The 14,541-nt window shown below is 38.1% G+C and overlaps 1 protein-coding gene across 2 annotated transcripts in view; it reads right to left on the minus strand.

Annotated features, from left to right (window-relative positions):
* Positions 1-14,541, minus strand: part of LOC139995196 (uncharacterized) — a 166,575-nt gene that overhangs the window by 48,541 nt on the left and 103,493 nt on the right. The window lies entirely within an intron of this gene.

Raw genomic sequence — 14,541 nt, forward strand, 5'->3', positions numbered from 1 at the left:
AGCTTTCCTTTTACCTTATTTATGTTCCGCCCATGTTTTTTCCTATATATATTCAAATTATCGATCGATTATCAATAAATAGTTGTATACAATTTTCACCTAACGTACGTTCTTCAAAAGAAACGCAATATTCGTGCAATAATCTAATATTCCTGATTATCAGCGAAGATTAACAATTACCTACTACTAACAATTAAGTTTCTTTCGTTTCATAAGGTGATAATAGATGAGCAACAATTTCTGTTTTATATTATTTTACTGAATTAAGTATGAACGATTTCCTTCTATTTCTATTATTACGTTCGTGCATAATTCAATAAACTAATATAAAACAAAAACATTGTTCGTGTATTGTTTCCTTATAAAACGAAAGAAACTTTTCGGACAACCTAATAGTTGTAAATCAAAGAATACAAAACTCGGCTAAAATCACTTCCAACTAGAGCATCTCCTTAAGTAACGATTAAACAACTATATTACCGGCAATTTAGCGATGAGAGGCAGCGCCATTGTTTCGCATCTCGCTCGTTGCGAGATAAAATCTATGTGCAACAGCTTGCTGCCGCAATCTCGAAAAAACTCGCGAGTAGAAGAAACGCACGGAACGTTAGAAAACCGAGGACAGATCGATATCGAGGCGAAGCGAGGTAAAAAAGGTCGCACGAGTAGCTATTTACGTGCAACTTGAAACTCAGCCAGGAATACCGGAGTGTCGATCGTTATGAGAAATATGCAGAAAACGGTTCGCGTTTTCGACCTATTTCCTGGCTTTCTTTCCATAGCGGTCCGCCAGCACTTTCGCCACAGTCGGATACGTACAACGTCATGCACGCACGGTTATAACAACGAGACCAGACTAGACCAGACATCCCGGTAATTCGTCTACGAGTTTCGTAATCTTTCTCACGAGTTACGTCTCGTTACACGGTCTTTGATCCACCGATTCATAGATCTCTAACGCGGTTCTTATTTCACGTGTTTATCTATGTATTTGCGTATGTTCTTGACATACGTTTAACCGTATGTTGGCAATGGAAATACGAGGAATATCTAGAAAGTAATCTCCGATTGGAGAAGATTGGAAAAGAGACGCAGGTTGCTCGATCAAGATGTTTGCCGTTGCTTCGTGTAACTTTAAGGTATCGTCCATCAGGCGAGCGATAAATTCTGTGTGATAAAATTATTTTATCGTAAGATTGCGAAGGGGAAACACGTAGCTAGCTTACAGAGTATATTATTTATAATATTGTTATTTCTATAATATATCACTAACACTTTGACTGCCACGCCGAAATCACATGTTTCGCTCAGGACGCCACGGGAGTATTTTCATTATTCAAAGCATATAATGGCAATGATGTAAGACAACATTCTTCCCCAATGGACCGTGTATCTCATTGGCACCTTGGTAACAGTTGATAACGACATATAACAAGACTTCGTTTATTTCAACAAACCACTCGCATTCGTTATTTTGTCGTAGGCAAAACGTGCAAATATATTGTTGATTTTATTTCTCTAAACATCTCGATGCATTCGTTTTGAATCCTCAAATGACACTGACTGCCCTTCGATTTTTTCCTTTGTCTTCTTTGGCAGACGACCCCCACCACGCTAGGATCTCGCAACCGTTCGCGCCTATGATCACGTATGCCATCTTCTTTGTGTAGGTAAAATAACAGACCGAAGGCGAATCGATGTTTTTCAGAACTCGCTGCTTGACGAGAACTATGCGTTTATCGCTATATTGTGTATATCTCGCTGGTCATGTAAGACGATCTGTCTGTGGCACTGTAGTACCAAGGGAGAAGGTTAGGAACACGGCCTATAGTAAGCCTCGGGGAGTAACAGTTGTTGTTAAATACATCAATTTCAAACGCGATAATACTCCATAAACAAGCAACATAAACAAAAATCAAGGTATCAGATCTTAAACTGGCACTTGCAATGCACCTTACACAGTGCCATTCGCCAGAGCCGTCAAATATACTTATTCGACAAAGATTACGACACGAAATGCAGAAGAAAGAAGAGCAAGCGTACCTGGCACGAAAATTTTGTAGAGAGTGGTATAAAAAAATGTTAAACAATTAGGACCAAAAATTGCTAAGAATCGGACCAAAAGGTGACCACCTATTGTCCAGATTGTATCGATGAGCCACATTTATGTTTAAGGTGTTTTAACACAGTGCACCGTTAGATGCAAGATTCCTTCTCATTTTTTTTAATTGATGCTCTAATAAAAATGTTTAATTGTTCAATGGGGATTTTTTATTTCAAAGTATCTTCTATTTATCGGTTATATTCAAAATGTCCTAACTGTCAATTTTCATTCAATTTTTACAATTGTAAGAAGTTGAAGCGCTCCGGTCACCAATGACCACCGTGGTAGGCAAAATGTTAATCAAAATTTGATTTAGAATTTCAATTTTTCATTTTTATTGTTATATAGAAAAATTAAAGTTGTGGAATGCAGCGGCGAATATTTCGATCGAACAACTTACTGCGCTATTTTGTAAACAAACTGTCAGTCTAGTCGAAAAATTTCGATTATTATCGTGGATATCTTATCAGAGAAAACCTTTACGCAGGTGCGTCGTTTACCCAAAAAAATAAAATATCTACGACTGCTGCTACAACAACGTAAAACACCCCATTTAGCCGCTAACAAGTAACAGACACGCAGTTACACAACGTCCTCGGCGCAGAAACCGATGAATTGTCCGAAACATATCTTCGAAACTTTCACCGATTAAGAATATTTCTCAATGCGAGATTACGAGATCGAACGTCGTTTTGCTCGTTAGTTTCTGGTTTCGTTCGCTCGACGTCTATTTCGACCGTGAAACGCTAGAACCTTGCCCGTGTTTTACACTTACGATCGAAGGGCGCGGAGCTGGCGAGGGTTGCGTGACGACGACGCGATCGACCGCGTCTCGCCAGTACAGTAAGTAAAGCGCCGTTTTACCGGTTCCAATCCTGTTCGCCGAATTGCTTTCGCTTTCACCGAAAAACGCGTGGTCAGGTTCCACGGGCCGCTTTCGACCCTTTTTAACATACTCGCTCACGTAATCCATCAGACGTTGCGGTTCGTGCGTATTGTCCACGAAACGGCTACAGCCTCGATGAATCGATTAGTCGAGCGATCGTTATCTTGCGATGGACGTGTTAAAATTTGACAAATGTCCGCTTGCAGTCGCGCCAATGTCTCGATATTTGTAACAAGTCGATTTTTTATGCATTCGTCAGACAAATATTGAAGATGACTAAAGATAAGTAACACGTCGAACGTGAAACGAAAAATTCATAATGCATTTTAGTATTTGTTTACAATTTGGTATCGTTCGATTATAACTTTATTCAGTCACAACTGATAGTGCAATTTTTTAATTAATTTTAACACCACTAAATTGGTGTATTTTATTGTATACTGTACTTTATAAAAGCAGAAAAGTAATTAATTTGGAATAATTTCAAGTAAACAATAATTGATAATAACAAAAAAAAAAAAAAAAAAAGAAAGGCAGATTTCCCCGTTCGATTACACAGCGATATTCTTCACAGGAAGATTTGCCTATTCGGTTGGCTAAGTGTTAAAAGGATCCATTTGCAGTGGCGGACAAAAGAAAATTAAAAGTAATTTTACAAAATGGATTTTCACTACCGTGAATAAGTTATTTAAATAGGTTGACATTTTTATCCAGGGCTGGCGCAAGTCAGGTTCAGCACGGTCTACGAAAATTACCCAATTAAAGAACACCGATTTTAATTTACATTTTACAGAATGATGATAACATTAACAGATGCAATAGATTTTTTTTAGTAGCGGTGATTCAGTTTAAAGGAGTGACAAAGATCATCAAAGTTCAGTGTAACTCCATAAAGTCCTCATATCCTGGAAATAACTTTAGATAAAAAAATCCAGGCGCTTTCAGAGAAATGTACTTTTTAGAGAAATTAAACTACATCAATAGTTTTTTGCAAAAGTCATACATAATTACAGATTTTCTACTTTCATAGAATTTTTTCCCCCTTCAAAGTGAATTATGGATGCGAAAAAATATTGCTTGCATTTGTTATAAAGCTGCTAATAAAAAATATATAATATGTAACAGCATTTTAAAATAAATAATTCCTTGTTGTAAAATTTACGTGTAGAACTTGAATGTGTATTCAGGCCCCGCAAAAGGTCACGCCGGCCCTGTTTTTATCCATTGCTTTTCTAATGTTAACACTTTGACTGCATAAAATGCAATAAAGCATATAAAGGCAAAATAATAATAATTTGATGATGCAAGACAACATTCCTCCCCAATGAACCGTTTATCTTATTGGTGGTCACGGGTGACCAACGTGGCGTCTTGGTAACAGTTGATAGCAACGTATTATAAAAAGTCTTCGTTTATTTCAACAAACCATTCGCATTCGCTATTTCGTCATAGGCAAAACGTGCAAATATATTGTTGATTTTATTTCTCTAAACCTCTCGTTGCATTCGTTTGGAATCCTCAAATGACACTGACTGCCCTTCGATTTTGTCCTTTGTCTTCTCTGGCAGACAACCCCCACCACGCTAGGGTCTGGCAACCGTTCGCGCCTATGATCACGTATGCCACCTTCTTTGTGTAGGTAAAATAACGGACCGAAGGCGAATCGATGTTTTTCAGAACTCGCTGCTTGACGAGAACTATGCGTTTATCGCTATATTGTGTATATCTCGCCGGTCATGTAAGACGATCTGTCTGCGACACTGTAGTACCAAGGGAGAAGGTTAGGAACACGGTCTATAGTAAGCCTCGGGGCGTAACAGTTATTGTTAAATACATCAATTTCAAACGCGATAATACTCTATAAACAAGTAACATAAACAAAAATCAAGGTATCAGATTTTAGAATGGCACTCGCAATGCACCTTACACAGTGCCATTCGCCAGAGTCGTCAAATATACTTATTCGACAAAGATTGCGACACGAAATGCAGAAGAAAGAAGGGCAAGCGTACCTGGCACGAAAATTTTGCAGAGAGTGGTATAAAAAAAATGTTAAACAGTTAGGATCAAAAATTGCTAAGAATCGGACCAAAAAGGTGACCACCTATTGTCCAGATTGTATCGATGAGCCACATTTATGTTTAAGGTGTTTTCACACAGTGCACCGTTAGATGCAAGATTCCTTCTCATTTTTTTTAATTGATGCTCTAATAAAAATGTTTAATTGTTCAATGGGGATTTTTTATTTCAAAGTATCTTCTATTTATCGGTTATATTCAAAATGCCCTAACTGTGAATTTACATAAAAGTTTTACAATTGTAAGAAGTTGGAGCGCTCCGGTCACCAATGACCCAAAACTGAGATCACGTGATCCGATAAATCGAATCAGAAACAAGGAGCGTATCTGATCGATCGAGTTCCACGTTCACCTCTATAAGAAATGGTTCACACTTGATAAAATCCATAGAAACCCCCTTACCCCTCTGGCAACCTCTTTAAACCCCTGGCACGTGACTGGAAACGCATATTTCGATCAAAGATCAAATCAAAGATCTCGATCGGACAGATGCGTTTAAGGAATTCGTAAAGCGAAAGTAAAACACACTGGGACTCGAGGGACATATTCCTCGCGCATGATTGAAATTTTCTCTCTGAAAAGAAATTTCCCGGCTGTCTGTACTTTCCACGTGTCCGCGCAAACAACAATTCCGAAATGAACAGGAAGACAGACACAACTTGGCTTTATAATGCACGACATTATGAACTCGGAAATATTCGATGTTATATTCACGTTATCCGTGAAACTGCATTGCATGAAATAATAGTTACAGACATTTGCATAAATACAAACGAATGAGTTTGTAAAACAGTTTCACTGCACGCAGGAAACGACGTGTCACGTCATCGCATAGTCAGGTTTTGAAAAAAGTTTGCGGATGAAACGTTTCACAACGTGGATGGAATCCGAGAAAAAGTGTGATCGTGGTTCTCACCACTCTCTTACGGAATGTCGTTTTTATCGTTTCTATTATGTCGCAATAAAGACACGCATTCGTCTCGACAACCGATCGGTCGATTAAACGCCCAGCTTCCTGTTCATCGCCTCGTTCCTGCCTCGTTTGCTTCCTGCTAACCCGATTGTTACCGTGTCGATTCGTAGTCGAAAGTCGATCAGACGACTATTACAACGTGAATCGCCTAATCGGAGCCGATGGATAACCGGTATCAAGTCCAGTGTCCGGATTTACATAACCGCGGGAGAAGCTTACGAAACAGTTAGGCGTAGGGCTTGTTAAAGCGAGCTCGGCAGAAAACTCGAGAGAATCGATGGAGAACCGCGACGCTGGACTATTAAAAAAAAAAAAAAAAAAATGACTCGGAGATCACGTCAGCATGGGTCGGAGTATCTGGGTTAAAAATGAGCGGAGCCTGCCCTCTGGCTGATTGCTGGCGATCGATTGGTTTCAACGGAGGATTCTATTTGTCCTGTTCGACTCGATTCCCTTCTAATCGAAGGACCGAGTCACGAACATCAACCGGAGGAATTAGCGCCATTTGCACTTTCTTCTATTCAGCTTTTTATTCCTCGGTCATTCCACTTGAGGATAATAAATCACCTCGGTTTAACGTGACTTGCACGCACAATCAATTTTACAAGTTTTTCCACACGAGCAGTCCGCCGTGTAACCGTGTGATTCACGGTCATTACCGAGTCGTGAACGTGAATAGCCGACAATCGAGTTGGTCGTATGACGCGTTCGCTTAGCTTCTGCTTTAGGAGCGGAACAATTACACGGATTTTTTAACGCCGTTGCACGCTATAATTCGTCTACATTCGCCCGCGGCTTTTCTTTCGTCGCCTGTCGAATCGTCGATGCGGTTTTTTTCAACAGGCTCGCTTTACAGAGACGCAATCGCGTTTCTGCATCGTCGTTGTTGCACGCGGAATCCACTTTCATTTTGCAGGGTGAGTCGTCCTTTCGCCGTACTCCGCTCCTTCCTTCCGCTCTGCCACGGAGAAAGGAGAAAACCGAAAGAATTTCGTGATTCCAGAGAAACGATTGTTTCGATATTTCTCTTCTACGAAATGTACAGGGTGTCCGATCTTAATGTACGAGTGGACATTGCTAGTAAATTACCCGTTAGAGGAGAAATTATAGTTTTCACGTAGATGGACCCGTGATATAGTATACTTTTCTTGGACATTGGGTTGCTAACTAAGTGATTGCGAGTTTTATCATTACCAACTAATGACAAAATCCGCAATCACTTAGTTGCCAATATAATATAGACTGTAATGTGTTAAACTTAAAAAGTATAATTTGCAGATTGAAGAAGTATATTGCACGGATATCTATAAAGGGGAATGGTCGAAATCAGCTCGAGATACCTAAAATTCTAACGCGGCGTCGTTCTATTAAACGTAAAGTATCGTAGAAACACGATCATGAAAAGCATAGACGAACCTGACGAAGGCAACTTTCTCGTTTCGAACGATCATAAGACGTCGAAACGAATGTACAAATTGCAAAAATTCGCGCGTTATCCTCTAAAGGAAAGTCGATATTTATTCAGTGGAAATTGAATGAATTTTGTGAATTATTGGATCGGCAACTAAGTGATTGCGGATTTTGTCATTACCATCCAATGGTACAACTGGGAAAATTGCAAAACTTCATTTCTAAAAGTTTTTAGCAACAACGGTTGGTCTGCAGCACGATACGCCTGTAACTTCAAATGCATCTTCAAGCACTTGATTTTCTTCTCCTCGGTTTGGATTTTTAATTTTTCCCACTCCGTTTCATACTCTGATATCCAATCTGCGGCTTTTTGCGTTCCATCAAATTGTTTTAAGCAGAAGTTTGTTTCTTCTTTTTCATAATTTCACATTTTTCCTTAAGAAGTCATGAAGTGGTTCCAGAAGCTTGCAAGCATCTTCTATAAATTTATATTAAAAATTCATTTTCCCCAGTAATTGTCTTACATTTTTTTCTGTCCTTTGGGCGTTCAAATTCGCGTATTGTTCTGAGGTTATCTCTTCCCGGTCGTACACCGTTTTTTCTTATGATGTGACTAAGATATTTTACTGAACTTCTTGCAAAATTACCACCTAATGACAAAATCCGCAATCACTTAGTTACCAACGCAATAATAGAATCATATCGTGTAGAAGGCACCGCTCGAACAATCTTCACATTCTCTGTAAAACATTATTAACTTTTACACGTGGAGAAAGTTACCAGTTTAGCAGATATCTCAGCTTTGATTTGGTCAAATCTGTCGTATATAAGAGAAGAAAGAAGATAAAGATATAAAAGTGGTATGTTGCGAATTTTCCTGTATCTCGTACGAGTTTCATAGTGTAACTGTTAAAATATCTGCTAAATTAATTTTATTAACCCCTTGACGTACAAATAAAATGGAATTTGATGATTTCGAAGAATAATATTTCATCTGGCTCAACTGAGCAGTTATATGCAAGCTTAGAAACAGAACATTTTATTTCGAAATTCACATTGCAAAATAAATATAATATTTAATCAGATTATATATATAATGTTAATGGACAGTAATTAAGTAACATTACAAAATAATAAATGAATAATTCTATAAAGTATGGTACATTTCAAAACATTTTGCAATATGTACAAGAACCAGACATTTTCTTCACTGTCAAGTTGTTTCGCTTCTTATATTATTTTTTACGCAGACATGGCATTGTTTTGCAAGATGTTCCTTTGTGTTAGTCGAAAATGTGGCCAATGTTTTGCTTACAGACGAGTTGAGCACTCACTTTGCCATCATTTACCGCGTGTCGAATAATTAGGAACAGAAAAATTGTGTAGCACATGTTCTACGACATTCAATCGAAGATTTACAATCGACTGCTTTATTGAATTAGGCAACTTAGAATACAGGACATAAGCATTATAAATAGCTATGTCAAGCAGATAAAAGAACATTTAAAATAAAACAGAATCGACGTAGGATTTTCCGCACCCATTGTAAACAGTTGCTGACGTCTCAGAGTTGTCATCATATGCCACGGGGTTAACACTTTCACTGCCACACCGAAATCACATGTTTCACTCAGGAGAGTATATACGCCACGGGAGTATTTTTATTATTCAAAGCATATAATGGCAAAATAATAATAAATTGATGATGTAAGACAACATTCTCCCCCAATGGACTGATCATCTTATTGGTGGTCACGGGTGACCACCGTGGCGCCTTGGTAGCAGTTGATAGCGACATATTACAACAAGGCTTCGTTTATTTCAACAAACCACTCGCACTCGTTATTTCGTCGTAGGCAAAACGTGCAAATATATTGTTGATTTTATTTCTCTAAACTTCTCGATGCATTCGTTTGGAATCCTCAAATGACACTGACTGCCCTTCGATTTTGTCCTTTGTCTTCTCTGGTAGACAACCCCCACCACGCTAGGGTCTGGCAACCGTTCGCGCCTATGATCACGTATGCCACCTTCTTTGTGTAGGTAAAATAACGGACAGAAGGCGAATCGATGTTTTTCAGAACTCGCTGCTTGACGAGAACTATGCGTTTATCGCTATATTGTGTATATCTCACCGGTCATGTAAGACGATCTGTCTGCGACACTGTAGTACCAAGGGAGAAGGTTAGGAACACGGTCTATAGTAAGCCTCGGGACATTACAGTTATTGTTAAATACATCAATTTCAAACACGATGATACTCTATAAACAAGTAACAAAAACAAAAATCAAGGTATTAGATTTTAGAATGGCACTCGCAATGCATCTTACACAGTGCCATTCACCAGAGTCGTCAAATATACTTATTCGACAAAGATTGCAACACGAAATGCAGAAGAAAGAAGGGCAAACGTACCTGGCACGAAAATTTTGCAGAGAGTGGTATAAAAAAAATGTTAAACAGTTAGGATCAAAAATTGCTAAGAATCGGACCAAAAAGGTGACCACCTATTGTCCAGATTGTATCGATGAGCCACATTTATGTTTAAAGTGTTTTCACACAGTGCACGGTTAGATGCAAGATGTTCTAATAAAAATGTTTAATTGTTCAATGGGGCACTTTTTGTTTCAAAGTATCTTCTATTTATCGGTTATGTTCAACATTCCCTAACAGTGAATTTTCATACAATTTTTACAATTGTAAGAAGTTGAAGCGCTCCGGTCACCAAGGACCACCCTGGCGTCACAGGAGAAACCGTGACCAACGTGGCAGTCAAAGTGTTAATGCTTCTTCCACACGTACAAGTTGATGATTTTCTATAAAGAATGTCAAGATGGAGTACGATTATCGTATTAAAAGTTCCATTTAAGAATACTCAGTTAACGTTATTCCGATGAAAATCATAACGTAACTTGCGCAATTATTACTTTAATCAAATGTTTCAACAATGCTCCACGATTGTTTTGCCATGAATCCGTCAAACAATTGCTAAAGCAGAACGAAAGATGATACACCGTTGCAGAATGGCGGTAAAGTTAATCAGTTAGCAAAATTAAACAGTGTACGCTCTATACCTTGTACATTCCACGTATGCAAATATGTGGGAAGATGTTGCCTCGTTGCGATAATGTAAAAATTTCAGAACAATTTTCCTAGCACGTCTAATATATTCGCAAGAGTTTTCCACGTCAACTACTTTCGTACTATTGGCTTGGCAACTAAGTGATTGCGGATTTTGTCATTGCCACCTAATGACAAAATTCGCAACCACTTAGTTGCCAAGCCAATATAACCGTGGAATATCTTGATATTTGCACGCCGATACTTTCTTTTCTCCACTATTTTCCAAAGACTTCCGGTACGACAACAGCGACGCGCGCTATCTATTTCGACGCCTCTGCAGCTTGCGGTTTTTCCATCGGCGAAAGTTCCGACCTCGAATCGATAGGTCGAAGTTCGAGGCGGCACCAGCCAGCCAGCCGTTCGCTCTAATTTTCTGCTCGTTACAAGTTCTCAAATGCGCAGCTCAAATGACCACGCCGATTAGTATTCTGTGAACGAACGGGCTAATAGATCGAGTACACTGCCGTCCAAAAGGATATTGTACACTGTGGTCTATCAGAGCAGCGTCTATTGAACTTTTTCCATTTTGTTGGGGAAAATTGTACGCAAGATCGCATGGAAAATGCGCACGCGAGATAATCTAGAAATAAAACGTTAATCGATAATAAATCAAAGAAGTTTCATTTTACACGCTTATTACGGCGATGCTAAATTTGCATATCGATGAGATAAAAGTAGTTGTTCATTTTCCTATGAAGAATTAAATCTGTCCGCGGAAAAAACTTGGATGTTATTTCACGCGATAGAAAAGGCTTGGATATTTTGATTTTACTGTCTATGACGAACGCGTCACTTTCACTTCGCAAGATAAATCGTTTTTCAATAGACTTGTAGCGTACAATGTCAGTGCGTTTAAGGCCATTTGAAAAATTGTTGGAAAATTCGTCTCTATTGCAAGCAAATTTTACACGCACGTCGGTTAATACTACATAATGGTATAATAAATAAAATAATATTAATAATAATAGATAAAACTCGGCCAAGTTTTCTTGATCCCTTAACAGACGGACGATCGACATTTTTCATTCCATTGGCCTGTGGCAGTTGGGAAAATCCAACGCATAAGGTCACAAGTCCTTTTTATTTGAATATCTAACATCTACATATTTTCCTATCTTGTACAATATATTAGGTTGTCCGGAAAGTGTCTGTCTTTCGTAAACGTGCTTTTTACAACAGTCCATCTTCATACAAACGTGAAGCCAAGTCTGTGAAATGTCACGGTGTTTATCTCAACAGAACAAAATGGATCCCACGTAATTCGACAAAATAATATAAAAGAAAAAACATTGCGCGTCTATTATTTTCTTATAAAACGAAAGAAACTTTTCGGAAAACCTAATACCTTTACTACCAGCCTTTCCATTAATTATTTATGCAAAAATTCCTTTCAAACTAAATTTACATGTTCTCAGTGTGAACAAAATTGATATAGGTTATACAGTTTTATAGGTTATGCAGGTTTTACCAATTGTATAGGTTATACAGTTACGCAGAATTAAGAGAATAAATATATAGTTAAATATAATTATAAACAAATGAAACTCATTTGCTGTCTTGTTAATATTTCTTATGATACTTTTCCATATAATAATGCGAGTCGTCACCCATCTGTTAGAATATGTTACTTTGTTTTCGCAAACATGACAGTTCTTATCCCTACAAATTAACATTTTGATTCTTATTTATTTTACATAAATAGAAAACTAAAATCTGTTATAGCTCCAAATAAAAATGAAAGATCACATTAATTGTACCTAAAATTCACCAAGACGTTTTTATATGTCAGAAATCTTTAAATCCTAAATGTTTGAATGGGTTTAAAATAAGAGTATTTGAAAGGATATTGTGTTTATCACATAACAATTTTTATGTGCTAAACATAAAATAAATAATATAATAAGACATAGTGATGATTTAAAACATTTCGTTCTAAAAACATCGACAGATTTTCTTCATCTAGTAAACATTACTAAACAAAATTTTAAGACTAAGCAATAAAATATACGTACATATGCAATGGTATTGCCTCATATTGCGAGTAATACAATTTTGACGTAATCTGCGAGATATTGTTACTTAGTTGTGTGCAATTTCAGATAGGCACGAAATGTATTTAAATGTTTACAAGTGTATTGGAAATATTCGCGTGGATGGTGCGAACAATATATATAAAAAAATATATAAAAACAATATATATAATAGTATGCACTTCCTACGTTCCCTACAGCGTTTGTCGCTTATGGATGCTAATATTTCCATCGCATACTAATAAAAAAAATAAAGCAATATATTACAAAAATAATTTAAATATTTATTATGAAACTCTGCGATAGCTGTAAAAAAATCGCCTCGAATCTTCCCATTTGTTCTAATTTTCTAATTAATCTACTTCTGCCACCATCCCTGCCATAAATCAGTTAATAAACGAGCATATAGTTTTGAATGACAGTGTACACAGAGGAGGAAGGCAAAAGGAAGATTGCCACATCGACGTTGGTCACTCGATCCAGTTTGACTCGGCACCGAAAGGGAATTCTCGAGAAACCGACCTCGTGCGATTTGGTCAAAACCTCGGGGCATCGAAACGAGTAGACAGGATCTCCAGCAGGACGTTTCATACTGGAATTTCGTAATATCCTCCGCTTAAATGTCCGCTGACTTTCTCCACGGATCAATTCGACGGAAAATATTCTGCGAGATAATCTCGTCGGTAAGAGGCTGCAACGCGCGAATTGCCTGTCGAATAATTAATCGCGCAGCCTGCTCAATCGATCGATTACGCGATTAGACGAGTTTTCTCGTCGACATTCTCTATCGGCCATCGATCGCGCTTTAATTAACTGTTGAAGCCCAGTTGCGCTCGCGAAGGCCGGCCGCTCGCTACAGCGTCACTCGCCACTGCTTTTCCCGCGATATCCAGCGATACGAACGAGGATCGCGACGAAAAGTTGGGAAATTTATATGCTTGTCCGAAAAGTTTCTTTCGTTTATAAGGAAATAATAGACGAACAATTTTTCCTTTTAAATTAGTTTATCGAATTATGCACGAACTTAATAATAGAAATAGAACGAAATGGAGCATACCTAATTCAATAAAATAATATAAAACAGAAATTGTCGTTCATCTATTGTCATCTTATGAAACGAAAGAAACTTTTCCATCGTCGATGGATCACGAGCAAACGCCTTTCGTATGCACCGATTAATTGTCCTGAAGCTAGCACATCGAGAAACGATCTATTGCGATTGCGGGTTGATTAGATGTTACAGGTCATTTTTCTAATCTTCTCTGCAAAGTATTTTATTATTTTGACAAATTCTGCCACGGCGGAGAAAATTATCGTACAAGTTGCAGAGAAGCTTACGTTAAATGTAGAGATGCAGACGTGTAACTGTTACGAGGCAAAAGAATGTCCTCTCTGTTTGCCCAGCGACTTTCTACTCCTACTTTAACCCTTTGCACTCGGAATTTTATTTCAATTTCGTTAGCAACAGCTCGCAACGGAATTTAATTGAACTAAAAATAAGACAATTTAAATAAATAAAGTGTTACGTCCCGAGGTTTACTATAGGCCGTGTTCCTAACCGTCTCCCTTGGTACTACAGTGTCGCAGACAGATCGTCTTACATGACCGGCGAGATATACACAATATAGCGATAAACGCATAGTTGTCGTCAAGCAGCGAGTTCTGAAAAACATCGATTCGCCTTCGGTCCGTTATTTTACCTACACAAAAAACATGGCATACGTGATCATGGGCGCGAACGGTTGCGGGATCCGAGCGTGGTGGGGGTCGTTTCCAAGAGAAGACAAAGGACAAAATCGAAGGGCAGTCAGTATCATATGAGGATTCAAACCGAATGCATCGAGAGGTTCAGAGAAATAAAATCAAAATCGCTTAGTTAAACGAATAATCGAGAAATATCACGAAGTCGAGTCGAATTATAATAATAAACTAGTTG

The sequence above is a fragment of the Bombus fervidus genome, chromosome 15, assembly GCF_041682495.2.
Source record: "Bombus fervidus isolate BK054 chromosome 15, iyBomFerv1, whole genome shotgun sequence".
NCBI classification, from domain to species: Eukaryota; Metazoa; Arthropoda; class Insecta; order Hymenoptera; family Apidae; genus Bombus; species Bombus fervidus.